This window comes from Ambystoma mexicanum, chromosome 3q (assembly GCF_040938575.1).
Source record: "Ambystoma mexicanum isolate Mex_15411 chromosome 3q, UKY_AmexF1_1, whole genome shotgun sequence".
Classification (NCBI taxonomy): domain Eukaryota; kingdom Metazoa; phylum Chordata; class Amphibia; order Caudata; family Ambystomatidae; genus Ambystoma; species Ambystoma mexicanum.
The window spans coordinates 1,014,374,267-1,014,391,321 of record NC_090926.1 but is presented as its reverse complement, the minus strand read 5'-3'; positions in this window follow the sequence as shown (position 1 = coordinate 1,014,391,321).

Sequence of the window (17,055 nt, the reverse complement as noted above, 5' to 3'; positions counted from 1 at the left end):
AGGGAAGGGGTCAGATGTAGAGAAAGGAGCATGGATCACAGAAGAGAAGGACAGGCATCCAGCGTGAGAAGGTAGGCCGAGGGAGGGAAGGGGTTAGATGTAGAGAAAGGTACATGGATCACAGAAGAGAAGGACAGGCAACCAGCGTGAGAAGGTAGGCTGAGGCAGGAAAGGGGTTAGAGGTAGAGACAGGTAAATGGATCACAGAAAGGAAAGGGCAGGCAACCAGTATGAGAAGGTAGGTTGAGGGAGGGAAAGGGTTAGATGTAGAGAAAGGTACATGGATCACAGAAGATAAGGACAGGCAACCAGCGTGAGAAGGTAGACTGAGGGAGGGAAGGGGTAAGATGTAGAGAGAGGTACATGGATCACAGAAGAGAAGGAGAGCCAACCAGCATGAGAAGGTAGGCTGAGGCAGGGAAGGGGTTAGAGGTAGAGACAGGTAAATGGATCACAGAAAGGAAAGGGCAGGCAACCAGTATGAGAAGTTAGGTTGAGGGAGGGGAGGGGTTAGATGTAGAGAAAGGAACATGGATCACAGAAGAGAAGGACAGGCAACGAGCGTCAGAAGATAGGCTGAGGGAGGGAAGGGGTTCGATGTAGAGAAAGGTGTATGGATCACAGAAGAGAAGGACAGGCAACCAGCGTGAGAAGGTAGGCTGAGGGAGGGAAGGGGTTAGATGTAGAGAGAGGTACATGGATCACAAAAGGGAAGGACAGGCAACCAGCGTGAGAAGGTATGCCGAAAGAGGGAAGGGGTTAGATGTAGAGAAAGGTACATGGATCACAGAAGAGAAGGACAGGCAACGAGCGTCAGCAGATAGGCTGAGGGAGGGAAGGGGTTCGATGTAGAGAAAGGTGTATGGATCACAGAAGAGAAGGACAGGCAACCAGCGTGAGAAGGTAGGCCGAGGGAGGGAAGGGGTTAGATGTAGAGAAAGGTACATGGATCACAGAAGAGAAGGACAGGCAACCAGCGTGAGAAGGTAGGCTGAGGCAGGAAAGGGGTTAGAGGTAGAGACAGGTAAATGGATCACAGAAAGGAAAGGGCAGGCAACCAGTATGAGAAGGTAGGTTGAGGGAGGGAAAGGGTTAGATGTAGAGAAAGGTACATGGATCACAGAAGATAAGGACAGGCAACCAGTGTGAGAAGGTAGACTGAGGGAGGGAAGGGGTAAGATGTAGAGAGAGGTACATGGATCACAGAAGAGAAGGAGAGCCAACCAGCATGAGAAGGTAGGCTGAGGCAGGGAAGGGGTTAGAGGTAGAGACAGGTAAATGGATCACAGAAAGGAATGGGCAGGCAACCAGTATGAGAAGTTAGGTTGAGGGAGGGGAGGGGTTAGATGTAGAGAAAGGTACATGGATCACAGAAGAGAAGGACAGGCAACGAGCGTCAGAAGATAGGCTGAGGGAGGGAAGGGGTTCGATGTAGAGAAAGGTGTATGGGTCACAGAAGAGAAGGAGAGGCAACCAGCGTGAGAAGGTAGGCTGAGGGAGGGAAGGGGTTAGATGTAGAGAGAGGTACATGGATCACAAAAGAGAAGGACAGGCAACCAGCGTGAGAAGGTATGCCGAAAGAGGGAAGGGGTTAGAGTTAGAGAAAGGTACATGGATCACAGAAGAGAAGGACAGGCAACCAGCGCGAGAAGGTATGTTGAGGGAGGGAAGGGGATAGATGTAGAGAAAGGTACATGGATCACAAAAGAGAAGAACAGACAACCAGCGTCAGAAGGTAGGCCGAGGGAGGAAAGGGGTTAGATGTAGAGAAAGGTACATCGATCACAGAAGAGAAGGACAGGTAACCAGCGTGAGAAGGTAGGCTGAGGGAAGGAAGGGATTAGATGTAGAGAAAGGTACATGGATCACAGAAGAGAAGGCCAGGCAACCAGGGTGAGAAGGTAGGCTGAGGGAGGGAAGGGGTTAGAGTTAGAGAAAGGTACATGGATCACAGAAGAGAAGGACAGGCAAACAGCGTGAGAAGGTAGGCTGAGGGAGGGATGGGGTTAGAGGTAGAGAAAGGTACATGGATCACAGAAGAGAAGAACAGGCAACCAGCGTGAGAAGATAGGCTGAGGGAGGGATGGGGTTAGAGGTAGAGAAAGGTACATGGATCACAAAAGAGAAGAACAGGCAACCAGTGTGAGAAGGTAGGCCGAAGGAGGGAAGGGGTTAGAGTTAGAGAAAGGTACATGGATCACAGAAGAGAAGGACAGGAAACCAGCGTGAGAAGGTAGGCTGAGGGAGGGAAGGGGTAAGATTTAGAGAGAGGTACATGGATCACAGAAGAGAAGGACAGGCAACCAGCGTGAGAAGGTAGGCTGAGGGAGGGACTGGGTTAGAGGTAGAGAGAGGTACATGGATCACAGAAGAGAAGGACAGGCAACCCGCGTGAGAACATAGGCTGAGGGAGGGACAGGGTTAGAGGTAGAGAAAGGTACATGGATCACAGAAGAGAAGAACAGGCAACCAGCGTGAGAAGGTATGCAGAGGGAGGGAAGGTGTTAGAGTTAGAGAAAGGTACAGACATCACAGAAGAGAAGGACAGGCAACTAGCATGAGAAGGTAGGCCGAGGGAGGGAAGGGGTCAGATGTAGAGAAAGGAACATGGATCACAGAAGAGAAGGACAGGCAACCAGTGTGAGAAGGTAGGCTGAGGGAGGGAAGGGCTAAGATGTAGAGAGAGGTACATGGATCACAGAAGAGAAGGACAGGCAACCCGCGTGAGAACATAGGCTGAGGGAGGGACAGGGTTAGAGGTAGAGAAAGGTACATGGATCACAGAAGAGAAGAACAGGCAACCAGCGTGAGAAGGTATGCCGAGGGAGGGAAGGTGTTAGAGTTAGAGAAAGGTACAGGCATCACAGAAGAGAAGGACAGGCAACCAGCATGAGAAGGTAGGCCGAGGGAGGGAAGGGGTCAGATGTAGAGAAAGGAACATGGATCACAGAAGAGAAGGACAGGCAACCAGCGTGAGAAGGTAGGCCAAGGGAGGGAAGGGGTTAGATGTAGAGAAAGGTACATGGATCACAGAAGAGAAGGACAGGCAGCCAGTGTGAGAAGGTAGACCGAGGGAGGGAAGGGGTTAGATGTAGAGAGAGGTACATGGATCACAGAAGAGAAGGACAGGCAGCCAGCGTGAGAAGGTAGGCTGAGGGAGGGAAGGGTTTAGATGTAGAGAGAGGTATATGGATCACAGAAGAGAAGGAGAGGCAACCAGCGTGAGCAGATAGGCCGAGGGAGGGAAGGGGTCAGATGTAGAGAAACGTACATGGATCACAGAAGAGAAGGGCAGGCAACCAGCATGAGAAGGTAGGCTGAGGGAAGGAAGGGATTAGATGTAGAGAAAGGTACATGGATCACAGAAGAGAAGGACAGGCAGCCAGCATGAGAAGGTAGGCCGAGGGAGGGAAGGGGTCAGATGTAGAGAAAGGTACATGGATCACAGAAGAGATGGACAGGCAACCAGTGTGAGAAGGTAGGCTAAGGGAGGGAAGGGCTTAGATGTAGAGAAAGGTACATGGATCACAGAAGAGAAGGTCAGGCAACGAGCGTGAGAATTGAGGCTGAGGGAGGGAAGGGGTTAGATGTAGAGAAAGGTACATGGATTACAGAAGAGAAGGACAGGCAACCAGCGCGAGAAGGTAGGCTGAGGGAGGGAAGAGGTTAGATGTAGAGAAAGGTACATGGATCACAGAAGAGAAGGACAGGCAACCAGCGTGAGAAGGTAGGCTGAGGGAGGGAAGGGGTTAGAGTTAGAGAAAGGTACATGGATCACAGAAGAGAAAGACAGGCAACCAGCGTGAGAAGGTAGGCTGGGGCAGGAAAAGGGTTAGAGGTAGAGACAGGTAAATGGATCACAGAAAGGAAAGGGCAGGCAACCAGTATGAGAAGGTAGCCTGAGGGAGGGAGAGGGTAAGATGTAGAGGAAGGTACATGGATCACAGAAGAGAAGGGAAGGCAACCAGCGTTAGAAGGTAGGCTGAGGGAGGGAAGGGGTAAGAGGTAGAGAAAGGTACATGGATCACAGAAGAGAAGGACAGGCAGCCAGCATGAGAAGGTAGGCCGAGGGAGGGAAGGGGTCAGATGTAGAGAAAGGTACATGGATCACAGAAGAGAAGGACAGGCATCCAGCGTGAGAAGGTAGGCTGAGGGAGGGAAGGGGTCAGATGTAGAGAAAGGTACATGGATCACAGAAGAGAAGGACAGGCAACCAGCGTGAGAAGGTAGGCCGAGGGAGGGAAGGTGTTAGAATTAGAGAAAGGTACATGGATCACAGAAGAGAAGGACAGGCAACCAGCGTGAGAAGGTAGGCTGAGGAAGGGAAGTGGTAAGAGGTAGAGACAGGTAAATGGATCACAGAAAGGAAAGGGCAGGCAACCAGTATGAGAAGGTAGGTTGAGGGAGGCAAAAGGTTAGATGTAGAGAAAGGTACATGGATCACAAAAGACAAGGACAGGCAGACAGCGTGCGAAGGTAGGCCGAGGGAGGGAAGGGGTCAGATGTAGAGAAAGGTACATGGATCACAGAAGAGAAGGACAGGCATCCAGCGTGAGAAGGTAGGCTGAGGGAGGGAAGGGGTTAGAGGTAGAGACAGGTAAATGGATCACAGAAAGGAAAGTGCAGGCAACCAGTATGAGAAGGTAGGTTGAGGGAGGCAAAGGGTTAGATGTAGAGAAAGGTACATGGATCACAGAAGAGAAGGACAGGCAACCAGCGTGAGAAGGTAGGCTGAGGCAGGGAAGGGGTTAGAGGTAGAGACAGGTAAATGGATCACAGAAAGGAAATGGCAGGCAACCAGTATGAGAAGGTAGGTTGAGGGAGGCAAAGGGTTAGATGTAGAGAAAGGTACATGAATTACAGAAGAGAAGGACAGGCAACCAGCGTGAGAAGGTAGACTGAGAGAGGGAAGGGGTAAGATGTAGAGAGAGGTACATGGATCACAGAAGAGAAGGACAGGCAACCAGCGTGAGAAGGTAGGCTGAGGGAGGGAAGGGGTTAGATGTAGAGAGAGGTACATGGATCACAGAAGAGAAGGAGAGGCAACCAGCATGAGAAGGTAGGCTGAGGCAGGGAAGGGGTTAGAGGTAGAGACATGTAAATGGATCACAGAAAGGAAAGGGGAGGCAACCAGTATGAGAAGGTAGGTTGAGGGAGGGAAGGGGTTAGATGTAGAGAGAGGTACATGGGTCACAGAAGAGAAGAACAGGCAACTTGCGTGAGAAGGTATGCCGAGGGAGGGAAGGTGTTAGAGTTAGAGAAAGGTACATGGATCACAGAAGAGAAGGACAGGCAACCAGCATGAGAAGGTAGGCTGAGGGAGGGAAGGGGTCAGATGTAGAGAAAGGAGCATGGATCACAGAAGAGAAGGACAGGCATCCAGCGTGAGAAGGTAGGCCGAGGGAGGGAAGGGGTTAGATGTAGAGAAAGGTACATGGATCACAGAAGAGAAGGACAGGCAACCAGCGTGAGAAGGTAGGCTGAGGCAGGAAAGGGGTTAGAGGTAGAGACAGGTAAATGGATCACAGAAAGGAAAGGGCAGGCAACCAGTATGAGAAGGTAGGTTGAGGGAGGGAAAGGGTTAGATGTAGAGAAAGGTACATGGATCACAGAAGATAAGGACAGGCAACCAGCGTGAGAAGGTAGACTGAGGGAGGGAAGGGGTAAGATGTATAGAGAGTTACATGGATCACAGAAGAGAAGGACAGGCAACCAGTGTGAGAAGGTAGGCCGAGGGAGGGAAGGTGTTAGAATTAGAGAAAGGTACATGGATCACAGAAGAGAAGGACAGGCAACCAGCGTGAGAAGGTAGGCTGAGGAAGGGAAGTGGTAAGAGGTAGAGACAGGTAAATGGATCACAGAAAGGAAAGGGCAGGCAACCAGTATGAGAAGGTAGGTTGAGGGAGGCAAAAGGTTAGATGTAGAGAAAGGTACATGGATCACAAAAGACAAGGACAGGCAGACAGCGTGCGAAGGTAGGCCGAGGGAGGGAAGGGGTCAGATGTAGAGAAAGGTACATGGATCACAGAAGAGAAGGACAGGCATCCAGCGTGAGAAGGTAGGCTGAGGGAGGGAAGGGGTTAGAGGTAGAGACAGGTAAATGGATCACAGAAAGGAAAGTGCAGGCAACCAGTATGAGAAGGTAGGTTGAGGGAGGCAAAGGGTTAGATGTAGAGAAAGGTACATGGATCACAGAAGAGAAGGACAGGCAACCAGCGTGAGAAGGTAGGCTGAGGCAGGGAAGGGGTTAGAGGTAGAGACAGGTAAATGGATCACAGAAAGGAAATGGCAGGCAACCAGTATGAGAAGGTAGGTTGAGGGAGGCAAAGGGTTAGATGTAGAGAAAGGTACATGAATTACAGAAGAGAAGGACAGGCAACCAGCGTGAGAAGGTAGACTGAGAGAGGGAAGGGGTAAGATGTAGAGAGAGGTACATGGATCACAGAAGAGAAGGACAGGCAACCAGCGTGAGAAGGTAGGCTGAGGGAGGGAAGGGGTTAGATGTAGAGAGAGGTACATGGATCACAGAAGAGAAGGAGAGGCAACCAGCATGAGAAGGTAGGCTGAGGCAGGGAAGGGGTTAGAGGTAGAGACATGTAAATGGATCACAGAAAGGAAAGGGGAGGCAACCAGTATGAGAAGGTAGGTTGAGGGAGGGAAGGGGTTAGATGTAGAGAGAGGTACATGGGTCACAGAAGAGAAGAACAGGCAACTTGCGTGAGAAGGTATGCCGAGGGAGGGAAGGTGTTAGAGTTAGAGAAAGGTACATGGATCACAGAAGAGAAGGACAGGCAACCAGCATGAGAAGGTAGGCTGAGGGAGGGAAGGGGTCAGATGTAGAGAAAGGAGCATGGATCACAGAAGAGAAGGACAGGCATCCAGCGTGAGAAGGTAGGCCGAGGGAGGGAAGGGGTTAGATGTAGAGAAAGGTACATGGATCACAGAAGAGAAGGACAGGCAACCAGCGTGAGAAGGTAGGCTGAGGCAGGAAAGGGGTTAGAGGTAGAGACAGGTAAATGGATCACAGAAAGGAAAGGGCAGGCAACCAGTATGAGAAGGTAGGTTGAGGGAGGGAAAGGGTTAGATGTAGAGAAAGGTACATGGATCACAGAAGATAAGGACAGGCAACCAGCGTGAGAAGGTAGACTGAGGGAGGGAAGGGGTAAGATGTATAGAGAGTTACATGGATCACAGAAGAGAAGGAGAGCCAACCAGCATGAGAAGGTAGGCTGAGGCAGGGAAGGGGTTAGAGGTAGAGACAGGTAAATGGATCACAGAAAGGAAAGGGCAGGCAACCAGTATGAGAAGTTAGGTTGAGGGAGGGGAGGGGTTAGATGTAGAGAAAGGAACATGGATCACAGAAGAGAAGGACAGGCAACGAGCGTCAGAAGATAGGCTGAGGGAGGGAAGGGGTTCGATGTAGAGAAAGGTGTATGGATCACAGAAGAGAAGGACAGGCAACCAGCGTGAGAAGGTAGGCTGAGGGAGGGAAGGGGTTAGATGTAGAGAGAGGTACATGGATCACAAAAGGGAAGGACAGGCAACCAGCGTGAGAAGGTATGCCGAAAGAGGGAAGGGGTTAGATGTAGAGAAAGGTACATGGATCACAGAAGAGAAGGACAGGCAACGAGCGTCAGCAGATAGGCTGAGGGAGGGAAGGGGTTTGATGTAGAGAAAGGTGTATGGATCACAGAAGAGAAGGACAGGCAACCAGCGTGAGAAGGTAGGCCGAGGGAGGGTAGGGTTAGATGTTAGAGAAAGGTACATGGATCACAGAAGAGAAGGACAGGCAACCAGCGTGAGAAGGTAGGCTGAGGCAGGAAAGGGGTTAGAGGTAGAGACAGGTAAATGGATCACAGAAAGGAAAGGGCAGGCAACCAGTATGAGAAGGTAGGTTGAGGGAGGGAAAGGGTTAGATGTCGAGAAAGGTACATGGATCACAGAAGATAAGGACAGGCAACCAGTGTGAGAAGGTAGACTGAGGGAGGGAAGGGGTAAGATGTAGAGAGAGGTACATGGATCACAGAAGAGAAGGAGAGCCAACCAGCATGAGAAGGTAGGCTGAGGCAGGGAAGGGGTTAGAGGTAGAGACAGGTAAATGGATCACAGAAAGGAAAGGGCAGGCAACCAGTATGAGAAGTTAGGTTGAGGGAGGGGAGGGGTTAGATGTAGAGAAAGGTACATGGATCACAGAAGAGAAGGACAGGCAACGAGCGTCAGAAGATAGGCTGAGGGAGGGAAGGGGTTCGATGTAGAGAAAGGTGTATGGATCACAGAAGAGAAGGACAGGCAACCAGCGTGAGAAGGTAGGCTGAGGGAGGGAAGGGGTTAGATGTAGAGAGAGGTACATGGATCACAAAAGAGAAGGACAGGCAACCAGCGTGAGAAGGTATGCCGAAAGAGGGAAGGGGTTAGATGTAGAGAAAGGTACACGGATCACAGAAGAGAAGGACAGGCAACGAGCGTCAGAAGATAGGCTGAGGGAGGGAAGGGGTTCAATGTAGAGGAAGGTGTATGGATCACAGAAGAGAAGGACAGGCAACCAGCGTGAGAAGGTAGGCTGAGGGAGGGAAGGGGTTAGATGTAGAGAGAGGTACATGGATCACAAAAGAGAAGGACAGGCAACCAACGTGAGAAGGTATGCCGAAAGAGGGAAGGGGTTAGAGTTAGAGAAAGGTACATGGATCACAGAAGAGAAGGACAGGCAACCAGCGCGAGAAGGTATGTTGAGGGAGGGAAGGGGATAGATGTAGAGAAAGGTACATGGATCACAAAAGAGAAGAACAGACAACCAGCGTCAGAAGGTAGGCCGAGGGAGGGAAGGGGTTAGATGTAGAGAAAGGTACATCGATCACAGAAGAGAAGGACAGGTAACCAGCGTGAGAAGGTAGGCTGAGGGAAGGAAGGGATTAGATGTAGAGAAAGGTACATGGATCACAGAAGAGAAGGCCAGGCAACCAGGGTGAGAAGGTAGGCTGAGGGAGGGAAGGGGTTAGAGTTAGAGAAAGGTACATGGATCACAGAAGAGAAGGACAGGCAACCAGCGTGAGAAGGTAGGCTGAGGGAGGGATGGGGTTAGAGGTAGAGAAAGGTACATGGATCACAGAAGAGAAGAACAGGCAACCAGCGTGAGAAGATAGGCTGAGGGAGGGATGGGTTTAGAGGTAGAGAAAGGTACATGGATCACAAAAGAGAAGAACAGGCAACTAGCGTGAGAAGGTAGGCCGAAGGAGGGAAGGGGTTAGAGTTAGAGAAAGGTACATGGATCACAGAAGAGAAGGACAGGCAACCAGCGTGAGAAGGTAGGCTAAGGGAGGGAAGGGGTAAGATTTAGAGAGAGGTACATGGATCACAGAAGAGAAGGACAGGCAACCAGCGTGAGAAGGTAGGCTGAGGGAGGGACTGGGTTAGAGGTAGAGAAAGGTACATGGATCACAGAAGAGAAGGACAGGCAACCAGTGTGAGAAGGTAGGCTGAGGGAGGGAAAGGGTAATATGTAGAGAGAGGTACATGGATCACAGAAGAGAAGGACAGGCAACCCGCGTGAGAAGGTATGCCGAGGGAGGGAAGGTGTTAGAGTTAGAGAAAGGTACAGACATCACAGAAGAGAAGGACAGGCAACTAGCATGAGAAGGTAGGCCGAGGGAGGGAAGGGGTCAGATGTAGAGAAAGGAACATGGATCACAGAAGAGAAGGACAGGCAACCAGTGTGAGAAGGTAGGCTGAGGGAGGGAAGGGCTAAGATGTAGAGAGAGGTACATGGATCACAGAAGAGAAGGACAGGCAACCCGCGTGAGAACATAGGCTGAGGGAGGGACAGGGTTAGAGGTAGAGAAAGGTACATGGATCACAGAAGAGAAGAACAGGCAACCGGTATGCCGAGGGAGGGAAGGTGTTAGAGTTAGAGAAAGGTACAGGCATCACAGAAGAGAAGGACAGGCAACCAGCATGAGAAGGTAGGCCGAGGGAGGGAAGGGGTCAGATGTAGAGAAAGGAACATGGATCACAGAAGAGAAGGACAGGCAACCAGCGTGAGAAGGTAGGCCAAGGGAGGGAAGGGGTCAGATGTAGAGAAAGGAACATGGATCACAGAAGAGAAGGACAGGCAACCAGCGTGAGAAGGTAGGCCAAGGGAGGGAAGGGGTTAGATGTAGAGAGAGGTACATGGATCACAGAAGAGAAGGACAGGCAGCCAGCGTGAGAAGGTAGGCTGAGGGAGGGAAGGGTTTAGATGTAGAGAGAGGTACATGGATCACAGAAGAGAAGGAGAGGCAACCAGCGTGAGCAGATAGGCCGAGGGAGGGAAGGGGTCAGATGTAGAGAAAGGAACATGGATCACAGAAGAGAAGGACAGGCAACCAGCGTGAGAAGGTAGGCCAAGGGAGGGAAGGGGTTAGATGTAGAGAAAGGTACATGGATCACAGAAGAGAAGGACAGGCAGCCAGCGTGAGAAGGTAGGCCGAGGGAGGGAAGGGGTTAGATGTAGAGAGAGGTACATGGATCACAGAAGAGAAGGACAGGCAGCCAGCGTGAGAAGGTAGGCTGAGGGAGGGAAGGGTTTAGATGTAGAGAGAGGTACATGGATCACAGAAGAGAAGGAGAGGCAACCAGCGTGAGCAGATAGGCCGAGGGAGGGAAGGGGTCAGATGTAGAGAAAGGAACATGGATCACTGAAGAGAAGGACAGGCAACCAGCGTGAGAAGGTAGGCCAAGGGAGGGAAGGGGTTAGATGTAGAGAAAGGTACATGGATCACAGAAGAGAAGGACAGGCAGCCAGCGTGAGAAGGTAGGCCGATAGAGGGAAGGGGTTAGATGTAGAGAGAGGTGCATGGATAACAGAAGAGAAGGACAGACAGCCAGTGTGAGAAGGTAGGCTGAGGGAGGGAAGGGTTTAGATGTAGAGAGAGGTACATGGATCACAGAAGAGAAGGAGAGGCAACCAGCATGAGAAGGTAGGCCGAGGGAGGAAGGGGTTAGATGTAGGGAAAGATACATGGATCACAGAAGAGAAGGACAGGCAACCAGCGTGAGCAGATAGGCCGAGGGAGGGAAGGGGTCAGATGTACAGAAAGGAACATGGATCACAGAAGAGAAGGACAGGCAACCAGCGTGAGAAGGTAGGCTGAGGGAGGGATGGGGTTAGAGGTAGAGAAAGGTACATGGATCACAGAAGAGAAGAACAGGCAACCAGCGTGAGAAGATAGGCTGAGGGAGGGATGGGGTTAGAGGTAGAGAAAGGTACATGGATCACAAAAGAGAAGAACAGGCAACCAGCGTGAGAAGGTAGGCCGAAGGAGGGAAGGGGTTAGAGTTAGAGAAAGGTACATGGATCACAGAAGAGAAGGACAGGCAACCAGCGTGAGAAGGTAGGCTGAGGGAGGGAAGGGGTAAGATTTAGAGAGAGGTACATGGATCACAGAAGAGAAGGACAGGCAACCAGCGTGAGAAGGTAGGCTGAGGGAGGGACTGGGTTAGAGGTAGAGAAAGGTACATGGATCACAGAAGAGAAGGACAGGCAACCAGTGTGAGAAGGTAGGCTGAGGGAGGGAAAGGGTAATATGTAGAGAGAGGTACATGGATCACAGAAGAGAAGGACAGGCAACCCGCGTGAGAAGGTATGCCGAGGGAGGGAAGGTGTTAGAGTTAGAGAAAGGTACAGACATCACAGAAGAGAAGGACAGGCAACTAGCATGAGAAGGTAGGCCGAGGGAGGGAAGGGGTCAGATGTAGAGAAAGGAACATGGATCACAGAAGAGAAGGACAGGCAACCAGTGTGAGAAGGTAGGCTGAGGGAGGGAAGGGCTAAGATGTAGAGAGAGGTACATGGATCACAGAAGAGAAGGACAGGCAACCCGCGTGAGAACATAGGCTGAGGGAGGGACAGGGTTAGAGGTAGAGAAAGGTACATGGATCACAGAAGAGAAGAACAGGCAACCGGTATGCCGAGGGAGGGAAGGTGTTAGAGTTAGAGAAAGGTACAGGCATCACAGAAGAGAAGGACAGCAACCAGCATGAGAAGGTAGGCCGAGGGAGGCAAGGGGTCAGATGTAGAGAAAGGAACATGGATCACAGAAGAGAAGGACAGGCAACCAGCGTGAGAAGGTAGGCCAAGGGAGGGAAGGGGTTAGATGTAGAGAAACTTACATGGATCACAGAAGAGAAGGACAGGCAGCCAGTGTGAGAAGGTAGACCGATGGAGGGAAGGGGTTAGATGTAGAGAGAGGTACATGGATCACAGAAGAGAAGGACAGGCAGCCAGCGTGAGAAGGTAGGCTGAGGGAGGGAAGGGTTTAGATGTAGAGAGAGGTACATGGATCACAGAAGAGAAGGACAGGCAGCCAGCGTGAGAAGGTAGGCAGAGGGAGGGAAGGGGTTAGATGTAGAGAGAGGTACATGGATCACAGAAGAGAAGGACAGGCAGCCAGCGTGAGAAGGTAGGCTGAGGGAGGGAAGGGTTTAGATGTAGAGAGAGGTACATGGATCACAGAAGAGAAGGAGAGGCAACCAGCGTGAGCAGATAGGCCGAGGGAGGGAAGGGGTCAGATGTAGAGAAAGGAACATGGATCACTGAAGAGAAGGACAGGCAACCAGCGTGAGAAGGTAGGCCAAGGGAGGGAAGGGGTTAGATGTAGAGAAAGGTACATGGATCACAGAAGAGAAGGACAGGCAGCCAGCGTGAGCAGATAGGCCGAGGGAGGGAAGGGGTCAGATGTAGAGAAAGGAACATGGATCACAGAAGAGAAGGACAGGCAACCAGCGTGAGAAGGTAGGCCAAGGGAGGGAAGGGGTTAGATGTAGAGAAAGGTACATGGATCACAGAAGAGAAGGACAGGCAGCCAGCGTGAGAAGGTAGGCAGAGGGAGGGAAGGGGTTAGATGTAGAGAGAGGTACATGGATCACAGAAGAGAAGGACAGGCAGCCAGCGTGAGAAGGTAGGCTGAGGGAGGGAAGGGTTTAGATGTAGAGAGAGGTACATGGATCACAGAAGAGAAGGAGAGGCAACCAGCGTGAGCAGATAGGCCGAGGGAGGGAAGGGGTCAGATGTAGAGAAAGGAACATGGATCACTGAAGAGAAGGACAGGCAACCAGCGTGAGAAGGTAGGCCAAGGGAGGGAAGGGGTTAGATGTAGAGAAAGGTACATGGATCACAGAAGAGAAGGACAGGCAGCCAGCGTGAGAAGGTAGGCCGATAGAGGGAAGGGGTTAGATGTAGAGAGAGGTGCATGGATCACAGAAGAGAAGGACAGGCAGCCAGTGTGAGAAGGTAGGCTGAGGGAGGGAAGGGTTTAGATGTAGAGAGAGGTACATGGATCACAGAAGAGAAGGAGAGGCAACCAGCGTGAGAAGGTAGGCCGAGGGAGGAAGGGGTTAGATGTAGGGAAAGATACATGGATCACAGAAGAGAAGGACAGGCAACCAGCGTGAGAAGGTAGGCCAAGGGAGGGAAGGAGTTAGATGTAGAGAAAGGTACATGGATCACAGAAGAGAAGGACAGGCAGCCAGCGTGAGAAGGTAGGCCGAGGGAGGGAAGGGGTTAGATGTAGAGAGAGGTACATGGATCACAGAAGAGAAGGACAGGCAGCCAGCGTGAGAAGGTAGGCCGAGGGAGAGAAGGGGTTAGATGTAGAGAGAGGTACATGGATCACAGAAGAGTAGGACAGGCAGCCAGTGTGAGAAGGTAGGCTGAGGGAGGGAAGGGGTTAGATGTAGAGAGAGGTACATGGATCACAGAAGAGAAGGACAGGCAGCCAGTGTGAGAAGGTAGGCTGAAGGAGGGAAGGAGTTAGATGTAGAGAGAGGTACATGGATCACAGAAGAGAAGGAGAGGCAACCAGTATGAGAAGGTAGGTTGAGGGAGGGAAGGGGATGTAGCAAAAGATACATGGATCACAGAAGAGAAGGCCAGGCAACCAGCGTGAGAAGGTAGGCTGAGGGAGGGAAGGGGTTAGATGTAGAGAGAGGTACATGGATCACAGAAGAGAAAGACAGGCATCCAGCGTGAGAAGGTAGGCCGAGGGAGGGAAGGGGTTAGATGTAGAGAAAGGTACATGGATCACAGAAGAGAAGGACAGGCAGCCAGCGTGAGAAGGTAGGCTGAGGGAGAGAAGGGGTTAGATGTAGAGAAAGGTAAATGGATCACAGAAGAGAAGGACAGGCAGCCAAGCGTGAGAAGGTAGGCTGAGGGAGGGAAGGGGTTAGAGTTATAGAAAGGTACATGGATCACAGAAGAGAAGGACAGGCAGCCAGCGTGGGAACGTAGGCTGAGTGAGAGAAGGGGTTAGATGTAGAGAAAGGTACATGGATCACAGAAGAGAAGGACAGGCAACCAGCGTGAGAAGGTAGGCCGAGGGAGGGAAGGGGTTAGATGTAGAGAAAGGTACATGGATCACAGAAGAGAAGGACAGGCAACCAGCGTGAGAAGGTAGGCTGAGGCAGGAAAGGGGTTAGAGGTAGAGACAGGTAAATGGATCACAGAAAGGAAAGGGCAGGCAACCAGTATGAGAAGGTAGGTTGAGGGAGGGAAAGGGTTAGATGTCGAGAAAGGTACATGGATCACAGAAGATAAGGACAGGCAACCAGTGTGAGAAGGTAGACTGAGGGAGGGAAGGGGTAAGATGTAGAGAGAGGTACATGGATCACAGAAGAGAAGGAGAGCCAACCAGCATGAGAAGGTAGGCTGAGGCAGGGAAGGGGTTAGAGGTAGAGACAGGTAAATGGATCACAGAAAGGAAAGGGCAGGCAACCAGTATGAGAAGTTAGGTTGAGGGAGGGGAGGGGTTAGATGTAGAGAAAGGTACATGGATCACAGAAGAGAAGGACAGGCAACGAGCGTCAGAAGATAGGCTGAGGGAGGGAAGGGGTTCGATGTAGAGAAAGGTGTATGGATCACAGAAGAGAAGGACAGGCAACCAGCGTGAGAAGGTAGGCTGAGGGAGGGAAGGGGTTAGATGTAGAGAGAGGTACATGGATCACAAAAGAGAAGGACAGGCAACCAGCGTGAGAAGGTATGCCGAAAGAGGGAAGGGGTTAGATGTAGAGAAAGGTACACGGATCACAGAAGAGAAGGACAGGCAACGAGCGTCAGAAGATAGGCTGAGGGAGGGAAGGGGTTCAATGTAGAGAAAGGTGTATGGATCACAGAAGAGAAGGACAGGCAACCAGCGTGAGAAGGTAGGCTGAGGGAGGGAAGGGGTTAGATGTAGAGAGAGGTACATGGATCACAAAAGAGAAGGACAGGCAACCAGCGTGAGAAGGTATGCCGAAAGAGGGAAGGGGTTAGAGTTAGAGAAAGGTACATGGATCACAGAAGAGAAGGACAGGCAACCAGCGTGAGAAGGTATGTTGAGGGAGGGAAGGGGATAGATGTAGAGAAAGGTACATGGATCACAAAAGAGAAGAACAGACAACCAGCGTCAGAAGGTAGGCCGAGGGAGGGAAGGGGTTAGATGTAGAGAAAGGTACATCGATCACAGAAGAGAAGGACAGGTAACCAGCGTGAGAAGGTAGGCTGAGGGAAGGAAGGGATTAGATGTAGAGAAAGGTACATGGATCACAGAAGAGAAGGCCAGGCAACCAGGGTGAGAAGGTAGGCTGAGGGAGGGAAGGGGTTAGAGTTAGAGAAAGGTACATGGATCACAGAAGAGAAGGACAGGCAACCAGCGTGAGAAGGTAGGCTGAGGGAGGGATGGGGTTAGAGGTAGAGAAAGGTACATGGATCACAAAAGAGAAGAACAGGCAACCAGCGTGAGAATGTAGGCCGAAGGAGGGAAGGGGTTAGAGTTAGAGAAAGGTACATGGATCACAGAAGAGAAGGACAGGCAACCAGCGTGAGAGGGTAGGCTGAGGGAGGGAAGGGGTAAGATTTAGAGAGAGGTACATGGATCACAGAACAGAAGGACAGGCAACCAGCGTGAGAAGGTAGGCTGAGGGAGGGACTGGGTTAGAGGTAGAGAAAGGTACATGGATCACAGAAGAGAAGGACAGGCAACCAGTGTGAGAAGGTAGGCTGAGGGAGGGAAAGGGTAATATGTAGAGAGAGGTACATGGATCACAGAAGAGAAGGACAGGCAACCCGCGTGAGAAGGTATGCCGAGGGAGGGAAGGTGTTAGAGTTAGAGAAAGGTACAGACATCACAGAAGAGAAGGACAGGCAACTAGCATGAGAAGGTAGGCCGAGGGAGGGAAGGGGTCAGATGTAGAGAAAGGAACATGGATCACAGAAGAGAAGGACAGGCAACCAGTGTGAGAAGGTAGGCTGAGGGAGGGAAGGGCTAAGATGTAGAGAGAGGTACATGGATCACAGAAGAGAAGGACAGGCAACCCGCGTGAGAACATAGGCTGAGGGAGGGACAGGGTTAGAGGTAGAGAAAGGTACATGGATCACAGAAGAGAAGAACAGGCAACCGGTATGCCGAGGGAGGGAAGGTGTTAGAGTTAGAGAAAGGTACAGGCATCACAGAAGAGAAGGACAGGCAACCAGCATGAGAAGGTAGGCCGAGGGAGGGAAGGGGTCAGATGTAGAGAAAGGAACATGGATCACAGAAGAGAAGGACAGGCAACCAGCGTGAGAAGGTAGGCCAATGGAGGGAAGGGGTTAGATGTAGAGAAAGGTACATGGATCACAGAAGAGAAGGACAGGCAGCCAGTGTGAGAAGGTAGACCGAGGGAGGGAAGGGGTTAGATGTAGAGAGAGGTACATGGATCACAGAAGAGAAGGACAGGCAGCCAGCGTGAGAAGGTAGGCTGAGGGAGGGAAGGGTTTAGATGTAGAGAGAGGTACATGGATCACAGAAGAGAAGGAGAGGCAACCAGCATGAGCAGATAGGCCGAGGGAGGGAAGGGGTCAGATGTAGAGAAAGGAACATGGATCACAGAAGAGAAGGACAGGCAACCAGCGTGAGAAGGTAGGCCAAGGGAGGGAAGGGGTTAGATGTAGAGAAAGGTACATGGATCACAGAAGAGAAGGACAGGCAGCCAGCGTGAGAAGGTAGGCTGAGGGAGGGAAGGGTTTAGATGTAGAGAGAGGTACATGGATCACAGAAGAGAAGGAGAGGC